Raw genomic sequence first — 17738 nt, 5'->3', positions numbered from 1 at the left:
AGCGACAAACAGAAACACACACACACACACACTGCACTGCTTTACGGCACCAGCCTGCAGTGGTGCATGATGGGAAGTAATAACCGCATCATTACGACAGTGCCTCCGCCTCTTCAGACATCAGCAGGAGCAAAGGAAGCGTGCAGCGTTTGTGCTACAGCTGCCAGCTTGAGGTGCCGCGGGACTCTGTCACACGTGCACACGCTCTCACACACACAAACATTTATCAGCCTGCCGACACACAATCACAGGGTCTGAAATATCACACACACACACAGCTGGGTGTTTAGCTGCCAAGACAGGTCAGAGGTCAGCGGACTGGCTGTGAAGGCCCTGGGAGTGTTGCTGTTCCTTCGCATCACTAACTCATTATCAAATAACTGCATCAAATGAGCCAAATCCTCTTCAGGCTCATGTGTAAATCTGCAGGACGACAGATCTGAAACGGGGCAGCTGCAGAGCTTTTAGGTCTACTTTTACACCGGAAGCTTCACCGCACTTAAACACAGCACAGCCGGAGCAGGGTGGCCGAATAACTTCAACATTTTAATTAGATTTTCCCTAAAAATTGTGACTGCAAAACCACTCGGGAGCAAATCTGATAAAATCTACTGTCAAACAAACGACAAGTAGTTTAAAACCAGTTGAGATAAAAAGGTGAGTGAGAACACTTTAAAAATCTGGATCTCTACTGGTCTTTATGACATCATAAGGCAGGTACTTGAGTTGAAATACAGGGACAAAGATAAAATATGATTTTAAAGCAGAACTGGCTCATTATTTACACACAATTATGTCACAAATTTTTCAAAATCTGTCCTCACTTTTGAAATTTTGCACACAGACAAACTAAAATCCTCCGCCCTCTGCTGGCTGATGAAGGTAATCGCTTTGTTAACCAGTCAGCGTTTCTACCAGTTACATGCATTTATATTATTACTCTAATCTAGATTCAGTGGAAAAGCTAAAATCCAATCTTGATGTAATTTCAACTCCAACAGTAGGGGGCGTGTCCAGAGTGTGTCACATTCCAGACCTTTGCGTCATCATAAGGAAAGAATCTTCCAGAGAAGATCAAAAGGAAACCCATCTCACAGTGAAAGAAAAAGAGATAAAAGCATCACATTTTTGAGGTAGAACAGTGGTTCAGACCAGAACCTCACATCAAGAAGATTCTGGGTTCAACTCCACATATACTTTTTTTTTCTGTGCTGGTTTTCGTGCACCATCAAAACATGCATGAGGTTCATGCTCCGTTCGCTGCCTTTGACCAATGTGGTGTCTGTAGACCCGGACCTGGGTGCTGGACTGTGACTGCCTGATGCTTCCAGTGGTTTTCATGCATCTAATTAAGCCACTGTGTGGTAGCACGTGTGGGGCTTGGTTTAGGTTATCTGTGTTTGTGTGTGTGCGTGTGTGTGTGTGTGTTGTGTGTGTGTGAGAGAGAGAACAAAGTAACTTGAAGAGTTTGGTTCCTAATTCGACAAAACTTACTGAAGCAACTGAGGATCTGCCAAGGAGAAAGTGATTTGAATTTGATTAAGGTCACGGGCTAAGCTGCTACGGCCAACATTGTGGCTCAGTCATTATACGAGGTCTGTCAATAAAGTATAGGTCCTTTTAATTTTTTTCAAAAACTATATGGATTTCATTCATATGTTTTTACGTCAGACATGCTTGAACCCTCGTGCGCATGCGTGAGTTTTTCCACGCCTGTCGGTGACGTCACTCGCCTGTGAGCACTCCTTGTGGGAGGAGTCGTCCAGCCCCTCGTCAGAATTCCTTTGTCTGAGAAGTTGCTGAGAGACTGGTGCTTTGTTTGATCAAAATTTTTTCTAAACCTGTGAGGCACATCGAAGTGGACACGGTTCGAAAAATTAAGCTGGTTTTCGGTGAAAATTTTAAGGCTGATGAGAGATTTTGAGGTGATACTGTCGCTTTAAGGACTTCCCACGGTGCGAGACGTCGTGCAGCGCTCTCAGGCGGCGTCGTCAGCCTGTTTCAAGCTGAAAACCTCCACATTTCAGGCTCTATTGATCCAGGACATCGTGAGAGAACAGAGAAGTTTCAGAAGAAGTCGGTTTCAGCATTTTATCCGGATATTCCACTGTTAAAGGAGATTTTTTTAATGAAAGACGTGCGGACGGGTCCGCGCGTCGGGACGCAGCCGGCGCGGTGCGGCGGCACAGGAAAAACACCTCCGTGTTGATAACCATTTGTAAAATCCAGGCGGCTTTTGATGGCTTTCAGTGGAGTGAGTATATGAGAAATTGTTTAACAGCTGGACATGTTCCAACTTGTCCTTAAGGCTTTCAACAGAGGTGTTTTTCCTGTGGCGGAGCATCGCGGCGGCTGCGAGCCGACGCTGCAATCCGTCCGCACGTCTTTCATTAAAAAAAATCTCCTTTAACAGTGGAATATCCGGATAAAATGCTGAAACCGACTTCTTCTGAAACTTCTCTGTTCTCTCACGACGTCCTGGATCAATAGAGCCTGAAATGTGGAGGTTTTCAGCTTGAAATAGGCTGATGACGGCGCCTGAGAGCACTGCGCGACGTCTTGCACCGTGGGAAGTCCTTAAAGCGACAGTATCACCTCAAAATCTCTCATCAGCCTTTAAAATTTTCACCGAAAACCAGCTTAATTTTAGAACCGTGTCCACTTCGATGTGTCTCACAGGTTTAGAAAATATTTTGATCAAACAAAGCGCCAGTCTCTCAGCAACCTCTCAGACAAAGGAATTCCGACAAGGGGCTGGACGACTCCTCCCACAAGGAGTGCTCACAGGCGAATGACGTCACTGACAGGCGTGGAAAAACTCACGCATGCGCACGAGGGTTCAAGCATGTCTGACGTAAAAACATATGAATGAAATCCATATAGTTTTTGAAAAAAATAAAAAGGACCTATACTTTATTGACAGACCTCGTATGTGTAGTGGATATTTAGAATGACTGTTGCTCACTATTAAACATTAATGAAGTCATATCACCTTTCTATTGGTCAGATGACACAAATGTCCAGAAACCATAATTAATGGTATCACTAAATCAAGAAGAATTAGTATATTATTCTGAAAATAAAGACTTTTGTTCTTGGAAATAAAAAAATGGTTGTTTTGTATTCAAGACCTATATATTTATGTCACATACATCTGCAACAGTACATGGTACTAAACTCCCTTCCCAGGATCCACCCAAACCAACTTACAGTGCTCCATAATGAAGAGACACAGGGACCATCCTGGTGGGTAGTCCCTTGAAAGGCGGTATACGTTAACTAGCAACTAAGTAGAAGTTATGGGACATAGTTTAATCTCATGGTGATAATCTCAGCAATCATCAAACAACTGCCAAGTAAACAAGAAATATTGTGCAAGCACGTAATGTTAGAAAATAGAAGCTCAAAAAGACCATGCATGAATGCTAACATTCAACTAGCCTTTAGCTTAACCCTCTGGGGTCCGAGGGCATTTTTTGGACAGTTCACTCGCCTGGCATAAATGATTTATTATTGCTGTTAACAGCTCTCCCTGCATCCCACAATCAAGTTTTATGTCTCTCTTTTTTCAGGACAACCTGTGCTTTCAGAATATACATGTTTTTGTTGTGTTTTATAAGTGTAATAAAGGTTTACAATCAAAAATAGGCAAGGAAAAAATAAAGCGAAAAATAATTTTCCACACACAGCAAACTATAATAAACAACGGTTTTGATACTTTATAAAGGTAATTTGAGGTCTTGTGTGAAAGACTGTACAACAAAAAGGTAAAAAAATAAACACAAATGCACATTTTGAACAATATATACAAAATGGTCTATGTGTTTTTTTTGTCCATTGATATGGTAAACAGTGCTTTACGCAGAGAAAGCAACAGCGTTATCCAGTAACATTCACATGCAAACTAGTGTAGCAATCCTGATAGTTACACATTCTTTGTTTGAGCACGTGAGATTGTCATCAGAGGCTCTCCGTGTGCTCCTGCTTTCACTGATCGCTGTGCGTAATGGCACAGGGCAAACTGAGTATGTACTAATAGTATGTACTCATTGGAGGACTCAGGGGGCTATTCAAACGGGCCAAGTAGTAATATATCACTCCTGAAAACGATCTTTGGCTTTTTCACATGAGGTAAATCTGCCCTACGATTGGATTCTGGAAAACCATGTGACGGTGAACCAATTCCGATTGGACACTCACGTTGCGCACATCATCACACAGCTTCTATGAGGAGTACAAAGATGGCCAATGGCTGGCTTGAAAGTCTGCGGAGTTAACTTTTCAGCAAAAAAAAAAAAAAAGTACCTTTCTATCTCATATCATAAAAAGTTATTTATAATTTAGTAAAGCTTGGTCTTAGCCATCGTATACAACGGCGTAAGCCCCAGAGGGTTAAAAAAAGCAAAGAAATGGGGGGGGGGGGGGGGGCATAAAATGTACATGTATTTGCATTTTTTCTTTATTTAAAAAAAAGGTCTTGGAAAACTCTTTTTCCTCAAAATGTGTTGAAGAAGCAGGATCACCTTGTAATCAGGGCCATCTTCTAGTCTGAATTATACAATATTCAAGTTAGAAATAGGATTAGTTAAATGCTGAGAATAAGTTCTGCTACCTGTATGTCAAAAAGTTCTTCTTAAATATGATCATCTTCCTCAAAGAGCCTCCTCATTACGGAACTTTGTTGAATCCCAACTACGGCTGCGCTAGTTATCAAGGAATTTAACATTTTGCCCCTTGAGAAATGAACTTAAGACAAATAACTGATAATGAAAACAGCTGATTATTGTTCTCACTGAACCATAAACAAAGTGGTGCCACCTACAGGGCATGCTGTGTATTAACTCCTCACGTAGCACCGTAAGAAACAGTGTGCGGGGAGAAAGACTTCATTACTGTTTGTCTGTCAACGACAGGACAGCCAAGTTTAGACAAACCCCTGGGTAACTCATTTCTCAGTTGGCTCGCATTTTGCCGCATAGCGAGCCAACATGTCAACGATTCAGGATAACTGCAGAAAAATGATTAAGAGGCGCCAAAATTTGGTGTATTTTTTTCCAAATAGCAAGTGAGAAAGAAGAGAGGTTATGCATAAACACAAATACAGCCACAAACAATGAAATCACAGCCTCGCTTTGAAAGGAAAGGCCATAAAAAGGAGTTTGAGAAGAGCAGTTTGGTAAATTACATCTCAGCATCTTCAGACGATCGGGCCAATGCAACTATTTACATATATACAGAGAAAAATCATATCAACTAACATAATAGAAACCAGAGTCACCCTGCAAACAGTCAGACGGTCCTTTGTTTGCAGTTTGAGATATCGTCCAATGTAACAAAAAAGCCAACTTTGGTCTGAGGACGGCGTGCAGAACAGCTCAGGTACAACAATGCAGAGTGAGCGTCTGAATCTCTGGACCTGCGTGTCGCAGAACCTTCTGCAGCTGGTTTCAATTAAAGTGGAGGGGAAAGGAAGGCCGCGCTCACCAAAACGTCTCGTTATTTCAAGCCAGGACTCTGACAGGCCCGTTTGAAATTTGCATAAACACAGTGTTGTGTTTGCTATCGAGGGCTGCCAGCCTCATCTGGGTGTCGTGCAGAGACGACGCGTATCGTGCAAGATGCAATTTTCTGAATGCAAACCTTTTACAGGGAGTGTGCATGATCACCTCGGCACAAAAAAGAGAAAATGATCAGTCGACCGTGTCGGAAAAACAGAAGAGTGTAGCACGAGCACCAAGCCAGCTCTGCTCCAATGATACCAAAACAACGCTCCGGCTCACCACCGACTGTCTTGGTGACCACAAGCTATTTTGCTGAGACGTTCCGCTCAGCTACATGTTAAACCGACCACGGACTTTTTGCAAATTTACCAAGAAACAAAATCTATTGCTGGAACTTTGTAAGGTGCTGTAGCGCAAACAGGAAGTGCACGTAGAGAGCATGCACACCTCCACCGAGGCCAAACAACCCTGCAAGCTCGATTTGCGTTTTTACAACATTGCTGCAAGTTTATAGCTCTGTTTCTTCCCATGCAGTGTCTTCATTAACACCAGACGCAGCTGCATGCACGTGGAATTTTACTTGAATGGATCCGGTGTTGCAGAATGAACGGTCCGACCCTAAAAATCGGTCCACCTTTTGCATCTGTACATGCGTCATTTGGGACCACAGCAGCACGTCTGAGACGGAGTTTCTTCACCCAAAGCAATCAAATGGATTAATGGGATTATTAACCATCAGATGATAAAGGTAAAACCTCTTAAATCATTCTAAAGTCAGTTTAAGCAGAAATGAGGCCTTTCTAATCAGAAACAAGGCAAAATTCCGTGATGCTTTGAAATGTCCGACATGCAGTGAATGCATCAGCTAGCAGCTCATTTAGCATCATCAATCTGATCACTTCTGCTGCCTTTTATGATGAAATAATGCTGAATTTATGTGGAAATGACTGTTGTACAAAAGCTTCAGATATCTGTGGCTGGGACAGATGATGACTGAGTGCAGTCTGAAGCAGAAACGAGGTGTTAATCTGTGAACCGCATCATCAGGGGAGACCAATTTTTAGGGGGACCATTCGGTCTGCGACACCAGATCCTGATGGGTTTGACCTCCTGATGAAATCAGCCAATCAATCGCATCTTGTGCAGATTTGACGCTATTTACATCTGTCTACTTGAAAAATGCAATAAGTTGCTATAAAGTATTATGTTCCTTGCTGCCGCTGGTCCTAGGGCTTCCTGTCCTGGTCACGTTCCATCTGGACCTGAACAGCTCGCACTCGATTAACTAATCAGGTGTTTATAGTCGGGCAAAACGTTCTGTTTCCCGGATTCACATTGTTGGACACACCTTATGTAGCCAATCAGAGATGGAAAATATGCTCAAAGCATTTGCATGAAACACACTCCTCTTCGTAAACCAAGCCCACAAAATAAAAAAAGTAATAAAATCGTGAAAACAACAAGAATAAAACACTAAACAAGCTATGATACAGGAAAAATCCATTAGCTGACACTGGGCCGGCGGATTGTCAAGGTCCACCAGAAGGCCAGCAAGCTGTCAAACACAGAGCGTAAACAGAATTACAAGGAATCTTGCAAGATTCTTAATATTTAACTACTTGCACACGAACCGGGTGCCGGAAAAGTCAAGCAGGGACATTTTGAAAGGTGAAATATTTCAATTGTAAAATGGAAAACAGCTGCAAATTGACTGTGGTTTGGCTTATTGTTTAGGAGTTCAGACCTGCACAGCAGAGCAGAAAAACACTTTGCAGCAGTCACATTACAGCACAACTACAAAAACCCTGAAAAGTACATCTTCACAAATGATGATGATGAATGCAGCACAGAAAGTCTTGACGTGTGACTCTTAAAGCACTGGGCATTCTAATGTCCATAAAAGTTACATTAACTGGCGCACAACTTTCCAAACCCATTGAAGCTACTGGTTTCAGATCATCTCAGGACAATATTAAAATTAGAGCCTGACAGATGCATCGCATGGCTGATAATATCAGGCGATATCAGCCTTTCATGAACATTATTTGTTATTTTTAATGCTACGACAACTTTTATTTTACCACATAAAGAATGCAGAAAAACACGTTACCGCTTGGAAATCATGTCATTATGTTGTATATTCAGCAGAGGGCACTCCGGTAGCATTGTTTACAATGCTGACAAGTATGGCTGGGACCCCATCACTCCTTGGTCACATTAGTGACAAATGACAGAGGCAAAGCAAGCAGCAGCCTTTCATTTTCAGTCAGAATGGGCATTTTACAGTAAAAAGTGATAAGTGGTTGTTATGCTGCCAGCTAGGTGGGTCCAAAACAGACGAGAATATCTAAATCAAATCACAACAAATCAATCCATAATAAAAAGTATTGTTCCTTAATTGTACATATCCCATGTATCAAAATATGTATCACATAGTGTTATACAGTCAACATGCACGACCCGAATTCATATGTACTTTCTGCAGGGTTGTCTGGAGTTCTGACTACGTGACTCGATGCTGATAAACAATCAGAATATAACTGTTTATTTCTCCAATTTAGGGCATTCCTGTGTGGAAATGGTCGACCACATTATATCGCAATCAATCAGCAAACCAGCATCTGTTAGCCAACCAGCAGGTGGCAGATACGTCTATGGAATATTACAAAGGAAAAAATGAAAGTTGCTTTTGGGATTGATCTTTTTCATGTCACTGCATCTCAGCTCATCTCCTCCATCTGACACTAAAGTTCTATTCCAGCTGCCTCCCTCCCCTCCCCAAACCCATTACCTCATTGCCCTCCCCACACCAATCTTCCTCTTTTCCTTCCTGAACTCCTAAATTACCTGTCCGGACTCGACTGCAGACTGTGGAGGTGAGTGCACGTGCATGTTACTCTGCAGCCATACACGTCCCATCTTCCCTTCTCGTCTGATGTCCCTGGAGGTGGGAGGACGTGCGCAGGAGGTGACAAGCTAAATGTCACATTGGAGGCGCCGCTGATGGACAGTCAGGGGGGGTGAGATGTGCAAAAACCAGACGAGCATCGAGTTCTGCAAACAATGAGAATTTGCTGTGTGTGTATCTGCTGCTGAGAGAACTGTGGAAGTCACGTGCACGAACAAATCATTCCGGAGCTGGGATCCATTATTACCGCAGCCAATACGTGCCAAAATCAACCCTCCACTCTCCCCTTTTTCTGTCCAACTCCCTCCATTTTACAAGTGAACGCAGTGGAACATTATTTTTCTCAAAGCTGGACAGACTCGGGCAGATTTTATAGTCCCGTCACAGAGAAAAGTGATGGAGAAATATCTTGGACAGAGTCATAGTCAGACTAAGACTTATTTTTGTATGTAGGACTCGCTCGGCGAAAGTTTAAATCGTATACCTGATCGTTCCTGCGTCAGCGTCTCCCAATCAGCCTTGTTGCGGTTGAGTGACAGTAAAGCTTGGAAACTTTACATCACGACTCCTGATGGACTTTTCTGCTTTTGCCGCTCGATGGCTCCCTTTTGATCACGCCTGATTCCGTGGACCAAAGGAGAAAAGCGTTCCCGGAGGAGATTCACGGCGGTCGAACTCTGCATTTTAGGTCAACCGCGTGTGCTGAAGATGGCGGAGCGACCCCTCCCTAATGAGGCGTGACAATCAAAGTCACAAAACAAGAGAAATGTATCTGTGATTTGAAAATAAACCTGATGATGCAAAAACTGCCAAGCGTGCATGGTGCAGGCCGCAGCCATTTATTATTCTAAGCCCAGAAAATGAACTGAGTTTGCATGGGGGGCAAAAAGAGGCGGAGCCAAGGAGTTTACCACAGAGCAGACAGGGTTTTCTTCAAATATATGTGTGTTTTCTGCATGCAAACGGAGCGGTTGATCAAAAATAGTGTGTGAAACTTCTGTTTAAACCCTGTTTGGAGTCGCAGCAGGGTGGAGCCGCCGCACAGCGACAATTCAGTTTACCGCACAACTATTTACACAATACAGAGCAAATCTCAGGGCTAATTTTCTGGATTTAACATCACTGGGACGTTATTGTTGCAGAACATGACTCAGGTCACAGAACGTTCCAAAAACCATATATGGATTCCAAAACAACGTGCTCCTGGGAGCGAGCAGAGAAAAACAACTCTGAGTGACATTTTGCAGAGATGTTATGAAAAAACTGTATATGAAGCGATGCTTTCCAAAGCGCTGTGCCTAAATGGAGCAACAAATGCACTCCTGATGACAAATATGACATCACATCCAACATGTCATCTTTGCAGCGCACATAAAAGCCTCAACACCGGAATTTAAAGGCTCTGCCACATTATCTGCATCTAAAGTTAAAGGTTTCTATTCCAACTGCACATTCAGCAGACATCACTAAGAAGGAGACTGGTGAGGGATGCCACCAAGACAACTCTTTAGGTTTCGATGGCTGTGATTGGATAAACGAGATGCCTGGTGCAACTTTTGGCCGTTGCACCACCTGCCTCGACCTCATGGTGGAGTGGAACAGTGGAGGATTTTTAGACAAGAAATCCAATCAAGTCTAGTCCAGTTCTCTCATGTGCCTTCTGGCAAACTAAGTGCAGTTCTACATTTTGTCCAAGAAAATCCTTCTCTATGTGCAGTATAACTGACATACTAAAGTTGTATGATGCATAGTTTCTCACATCACAGAAGCCTAGAACTCCTTGAGAGTTGTCTGGGTGTCTTGGTGGCTTCCCTCACCCGTCCTTCGTGCACAGTCACTCAGATTTTAAGAATTTCCTGGTCCAGACATATTTACTATATGGTAAATATGGTATGGTATATGTATTCTTAATGAATGACATAAATGAAGTCCAAGACATATTCAGTGACTTGGAAATGTTCATGGTGGTCGATCACATGAAAGAACACTGGCTAAAAAAATGATTATTTGTATTAAAAATAATTATTAATAATAATTTATTTTGCACAATTACCTATGGCAGTGTGCATAAAAATGACTATAATTCGTCAAACGTTGTTAAACTGCTTTAATTAAAACAACAATATGTTGTTTGCTTCAACTTCATTGTGTTGGTGCAAAGAAGCAACAATACAAAAACCTGTTACTGTCCAAATACTTATGGAGTTAGCGAGTCTATACATCGAGCAAAGACAAACAGTCGGAGAATAAAACAAACTGTTTCTCCTGTTGTGTTGATGCACACGAGCACCAATCACAAAAAATCCCAATAATCCTATTTGGCAGCAATATACGAGGTCTATTAGAAAAGTATCCGACCTTATTATTTTTTTCAAAAACCATATGGATTTGAATCACGTGTGATTGCGTCAGACAAGCTTGAACCCTCGTGCACATGCGTGAGTTTTTCCATGCCTGTCGGTTGCATCATTCGCCTGTGAGCAGGCTTTGAGTGAGGAGTGGTCCAGCCTCCTCGGCGGATTTTCATTGTCAGGAAATGGTGGAATGATTTGGGCTTTTTTACCATCAGATTTTTTCAGAAACTGTTAGAGACTGGCAGCTGGAAACCATTCAAAAAATTTATCTGGCTTTCGGTGAAAATTTTACGGGCTTCACAGAGAATAAGGACTGTTACTACAGCTTTAAGGACGGCTTTAAGGATGCTCGGCACGCCGCGCTCCGTGCCGCCATCAAGAGCCACAAACCACCGGATCATTTCTAAACGGATGGCTCTGTGGAGCTGGACCGTCGTGTGCACTTTCTCTGGTTATCACAAGAGCTGGACATCAACCATTTTCGGGCAGATTTCACTTTTAACAAGAGATTTTGTCATGGAAAGCCGAGCGGAGGCTTCGCGCATCACGACCGATTTGCTGATGGAGCGAGACAAAGGAACACCTCCGTTTTGGTCTCACAGGACGGCTTTGAGATGGCGTTCAGACAGCTGTCGGTGGTTTTTCCATCGAGTGATTATCCGAGAAATTGTGGATGTGCCTGGACATGCCAGAACATGTCCCGTGAGGCTTCATCACGGCGTTGCTGTGTGCCATGTGGCACTGCCGCGACACGCGAAGCCTCCGCTCCTCTTTCCATGACAAAAACTCCTGTAACAGTGGAATGTGCCGTTCATTTCCAAACTGGATGCTGTGTTTTATCCGGGACGTCGTCTGACTAGCACAGGAATTGTGAAAAGACGTGGACATCAGCACTTTTTCGGCACATTGAGACAGACCTGCGGAGGAATTCCACACGTCGCGGCGGTGCCGCATGGCGCACAGCAACGCCGTGATGAAGCCTCACGGGACATGTTCTGGCATGTCCAGGCACATCCACAATTTCTCGGATAATCACTCGATGGAAAAACCACCGACAGCTGTCTGAACGCCATCTCAAAGCCGTCCTGTGAGACCAAACGGAGGTGTTCCTTTGTCTCGCTCCAGTAGCGAATCGGTCGTGACACACGAAGCCTCCACTCGGCTTTCCATGACAAAATCTCTTGTTAAAAGTGAAATCTGCCGGAAAATGGTTGATGTCCAGCTCTTGTGATAACCAGAGAAAGTGCACACGACGGTCCCGGCTCCACAGAGCCATCCATTTAGAAATGATCCTCTGTGAAGCCCGTAAAATTTTCACCGAAAGCCAGATAAAATTTTTGAATGGTTTCCAGCTGCCAGTCTCTAACAGTTTCTGAAAAAATTCTGATGGAAAAAAAGCCCAAATCATTCCGCCATTTCCTGACAATAAAAATCTGCTGAGGGGGCTGGACCACTCCTCACTCAAAGCCTGCTCACAGGCGAATGACGCAACCGACAGGCGTGGAAAAACTCACGCATGTGCACGAGGGTTCAAGCTTGTCTGACGCAATCACACGTGATTCAAATCCATATGGTTTTTTGAAAAATAATAAGGTCGGATACTTTCTAATAGACCTCGTAAATCGTACCAAAGTGAATTATTTTGACTGCAGCAACCAATAAAAATATTCTTCCATTTGTGCTTGAACATTGTGGTGAGTTTGCCGTTTGCTCGCATCATACTGTCATTTCTGAAAACTTAGCTTGTTCTCCCTTCCTGGTTCTTCCCTTCATACTTGTCATGTGGATGAACGGTGAGTCTGGAGTTATCCTTAAAGGGTTTGCTTTGGCAAAAGCCAGTTTCATTGAAGGTCAAAATTTTGGTTTTCCACTCAGATGTTCACTAAACTTGGCAGACATTCGGAGGTGGGCTCCAGAAATGGTCCACTCAAGGTCAGGTTTGACAAAGATCACTGGGAGCAAGGTCACTGGCGTCAAAAGGTCAATTTTTCCCACACTGATTTGCGGCAAACTTGTTACACATATGTAGGTGCGTCCTGGAATTAAGTGGGTGAGATAAGAATCGAGCAGAGGTCAAACACTGGAGTCAAGGACATTGGGGTCAAAAGGTCAGTTTTTCCCCCACATAGAGTTGTGCTAAACTTGTTACACATATGTACATGGGTCCTCGAATTGACCAGGTGGGATAAGACTCTAGCAAAGGTCAAACACTGGGGTCAATGTCATTGGGTGAAAGGTCAAAATTTACATTTTTCCCCTCCATCCACTTCATTTTGCACCATACTTGGTAGGTGGATTGTGGAATTAACCAGGTGAGATAAGAATTTAACAAAGGTCAAACACTGGGGTCACGATCATTGGGGTCAAAAGGTCAGTATTTGTTTTTCCACATCGATTTGCATCAAACTTAGCCCAAACAAGGGGTGAGCTCCAGAAATACACTGATAAGGTCAGCTAGAGCCAGAGGCTGACCTTATCAGGGTGGAGAACAATTATCTGGGTAGATGTCAAGGTCACTGGGGTCAAATGTCAAATTGCTGTAGCCCTCACTGTTTCCATGCCCACAAGTAATATTACAGATGGACAGATGCGTGGCTGTCCTCAGCACCAGTTCATCCCTGACCTCTAGTGGCCAGCTGTCACCTCTTTGATTACCGTTTCGAATTGCATGTCCCGATTTCACCAGCTCAGTACAGATACCACCCACCAACATAAACCTTCAAAATTTCAAAGCATGAATTACAACACAGATCTCATTTGATCGACATTACGTCTTTTTACAGTTGTTTAAAAAAAAATCTTTGATGAGGAAAATGAACTATTGACTGAAAATTGACTATCAAAGCAGTTTGGGTTCTAATAAATCAGAAGCAAAATATTAAATGCATCGCTTTGTTTGACCTTTCTCCAGGAGTGCAGTCATCAATATTTCAGTTTTTATTCAATTCACTTTTCAGCTCTCACACAGACGCGGATCATATTGTCCTTCCTGCATGACCTTCTCCTCGCCACCTCGTTCCCTCGACTACCTTTACAGGTTTTAGGTTTCAGAGAATTTTCTCTCTCTCTCTCTCTCTCTCTCTCTCTCTCTCTCTCTCTCTCTCTCTCTCTCTCTCTCTCTCTCTCTCTCTCTCTCTCTAAAGCCTCAACATGGCCTCTAATGGTGCAGTCACTTTCCCCTCACAGCAGCATCAAAACACAGAAAAAATAAAGAAAGCTGTACTTGCAAAACCCCAACCTCTGTTACTTACAGTTTTATTGAATGTGCTTGTTTATGTTATTGCAATATGTGGTTTCTGAATTTACAGCCTGACCATATTCTTAGATGAGCAGTGGTGGCTTTGGTGGCCACCAGGCCGAGAATCTGGAAGTGGAACAAATGAAATAACAAGCTGTTTTCAAGCTACATGCAACTTCAACCATACCTGCTCCTAATTTCCATCGTGTATGACGAGGGGGTGATGAGAATAGACAAGATTAGGAATTAACATATCAGAGGGATGATACAGATACAGAGAAACAGGGGACTGAGGTGGTTTTGACATGTGCGAAGGAGGAAGGCAGGGTAGATAGGGAGAAGGATGCTGAGGATGGAGCCACCAAGCAGGAGGAGAAGGAGGCCAAAGAGGAGGTTTAAGGATGTAGCGAGGGAGGACATACAGGTGATAGCTGCGGCAGAGGAAAATGCAGAGGGTGAGACGGAGACAGATGATCTGTTCTGGCGCCCCCTAATGGAAGAAGTCAAAAGAATAAATGACAACAAATCACCCTTTGGACATATTACCTAAAGGAGACAGAGGCAAAGCAACCAGCTGCCATTCATTTGTAATCAGAGTGGACATTTTACAGTGACGAGACAAGTGATCACTATGCGACCACTTAACCTTCACATCTTTGGAAGTGGGAGGAGCCAGAGCACCCGGATAAAACCCAGGCAAACTCCTCACAGAAAGCACCAGATCGGTAGCAATCCTGGGACCTTCTCACTGTGAGGCAACAGTTCTAACCACTAAGACACTGTACTACATAAACAGAATTGACAGATTAAAATCTTATCAATTCCGAATCTTACTCATTAGCATTCATGCAAACATGGCGGCTGTTGAACATTTGCCTTGTACACACGGATTTGGAACTTTCTCTATACAAGTTCTTTTTTCCATTTTGAAAACGTTTTCTGTAAACACAGCACCGTTTTGAGAAATATCTACGTATACACAAAACCACTGAAAAAACAAAACAAAACAAACAAAAAAATAATGCTGTACTATATATGCCAGGCCTGTATGTGGCGTTGTAATGCTCTCACTAGAAAAATGAAGAAGATGTAGCGCATGTGCATACACCTTACGCGCTGTATGCAAACATGGTAGAAGAAGACGACAACATTATCGTTTCACAAAAGTCACATTTTTTGGACACATAAACACAAAGGCAAAGATCTGTGATTAATCCACCCTGGAACCTGGTTTCAAAAAGTAGCATTTTCAGGCTCCAAAAATGCAATTTCCATGTGGAGGAAATGCTCATGCAATACTAAAACCTTTGTGAATAAGACTAAACTCGTCTCCGTGTGGACAGGCCCTTTATGTAAACAATGTCTCAAGTGAATGTAGCGCCTCCTACAGCCAGTCTGAAAAACAAACTGCACACAGTCACATGACATCTGCTCTAAAAAAATTTCACAAAATAATTGCAGCTGCATTGACGTGGTCACAAACATTGTTACTGCTATTTCCCACAATGCCTTTCAGTATTCCTTTGTCCGGCACTTCCAAATATTTACCACCTCTTCCGTCATTCCTGCAGCTCCGGAACAGACAGAATTCACCCCACCCCCACCCCCGGAGTCACTCCACGTCTGTTTTCCTTAATCTGAAAACTGTAGATGTGTCAGCATCGTGCACGCTCCCAAATGTGCAACGCACCACAAACACAACAAACAAAAACAAACAAACATCCTCCTGATTGCCAAAAACACACAAGGTCCATTCCACACACACACTCACAGTGTTTACTGTGCAGCCGGAACAATGAGGATGGACATGGCCCTGAAGGGCCCCTCCAAAAAAACATTTATGTTCCCAGTGAGTTCAAAACAATCACAGCAACGTGCACGACTGCAAGAGCCAATCAGGACGAAACAACGAGGTGTGTCAGACGTTTCACTGTTCTTCTTCATGTCCAATCAGTCATACGGTTGACAAACACAAAACAAACCATTTTTGTCTAACAAACACTCGAAAGCCCAAAGATCATCTACAAATGGACAAAACTCAACATCTGCCGTGAAATTTGCAAACTGAACTTTTTTAAATCCTGTGTCAAAGAACAACATTCAACCAGTTTGGACCCTTTTCTCAGTCAAATCAAGAAATAAGATGCTGAAGTTTTGAGAAAGTGGCTTTTTTCACTTTGACGTTTTATAAATTCAACAAATCGAACACTGAACAGATTCATCAATAAGGACCAATAATGATTACAATCAATAGTTGCAGCTCTGCAAGTGATAAACTGAAGCTGTGAATCTGACCAGTTCTCACAGGAATCGTGCATAAACAGGATCAGGACCTCCAGAGGTCACGTGCACCAATAGGTCGCACCGAGGACGTTTTTGTCTCTGCCACCTTTAAAGCTTTGCTCCGATCAACACCGTGCAGCTGCTTCGTCTTTAACGGCTCATGTGACACACCTGCTGACTAAACGTTTTCCAGACGCCAACAACAGTTCACCAGCCGCCATAAAACGCAAAGACAACGACCTCCTCCACCAGCGCCGCCTCGGATGCTGGTTCTGTCTTTCACGAGGACACAGAAGGTTGTGACGACACAAAGCAGTGAAACATTAAACATCCTCCAAAATGCCAACAGGACCAACACAGCAGGGGCTGCTGGGAGTTTTTAATGTCCCCGGGTTGACTTTGTGGATCGCTTTAGCTGTGGAATACGATGAAATGACAAATCATATGGTCAATATAAAAGTTTTTAAAAATGTCATCACAGTTTCTCAGAACCAAAGGAGACGTCTTCAGATTGACGATTTTAACTAAAAATAAAACCTCAAAATCCAAAGATAATTGTTTTAACAGTAAAAACACATTCATTTAGTCGGATTGTATATTTTAAATCAGTTTCCTCTGGATCAGCGCTGTCTGAAACTAGATTTAAAATCATATTATGAATGTAGCTTTAATGAAGGTTAAAAGTGTTTAAATGGATTTAAAAGCATTTTACCGCTTCCTCACTGTTATATAGTATTTTAAAATCAGATCTGGAAATATTTTATTAGATTAGAGTCATTTTAAACTAGAACACTCTCTACTTAAACCACTTTAAAACCTGCTTTAAGTGTTTAAATGTATTTTAAGACAGTTACTCATTGACAGATAGCACTTTATCAGCAGATTATGTCTAATTTAGGCAGATTAAAGATAATTTGAATCTTGCTTTTTTGTAGTTGTTTAGGGCCATTTAGAATCAGAGAAAAACAAAATATCTTGTTAAATATGATGAATATGGTTTAAATGCATCTTAAATACGTCTTTGACACAAAACATTTTAAAACCATAATTTAAATCACTTACAGATCCAGACATTAAACGGTTGATTAGAAGTGTTTTATATTAACCCATAAATAGCTGATATATCTCATTTAAATCCAAGTTGCTTAAAAACACTTTTAAATTGATGTACATCAGTTCAACCAGAATTCAAGTAATTTAGAGTGAGGGAACAATTAGATAGTGTTTGAACTTAAAAGTACTTTAAACTAGAAGTTTAAAGTACTTTTAAGTTCAAATAAATACTTTTAGACAATCTACTGTTGGTTTAGATTGTTTGAAGGCATTTGGATCATTGTCTCGTTAAATCTTGTTTTAAGCATTTCTGAAGCATTTTTAAAGCACTTTAAACCAGTGCATAATTGGAAGTTTAAAGCCAGTTAAATCTTGTAAATGAAAATCTACACACCGGTTTG

General features: G+C 42.4%; 1 protein-coding gene across 2 annotated transcripts in view; it reads right to left on the bottom strand.

The window, feature by feature from the left end:
* Positions 1 to 17738, bottom strand: part of LOC117520851 (protocadherin Fat 4) — a 278309-nt gene that overhangs the window by 248708 nt on the left and 11863 nt on the right. The gene's annotated exons all lie outside the window — the stretch shown is intronic.

Source organism: Thalassophryne amazonica, chromosome 11 (genome assembly GCF_902500255.1).
Source record: "Thalassophryne amazonica chromosome 11, fThaAma1.1, whole genome shotgun sequence".
Taxonomy (NCBI): Eukaryota; Metazoa; Chordata; class Actinopteri; order Batrachoidiformes; family Batrachoididae; genus Thalassophryne; species Thalassophryne amazonica.
This window is presented reverse-complemented; position numbering and strand designations above follow the sequence as displayed.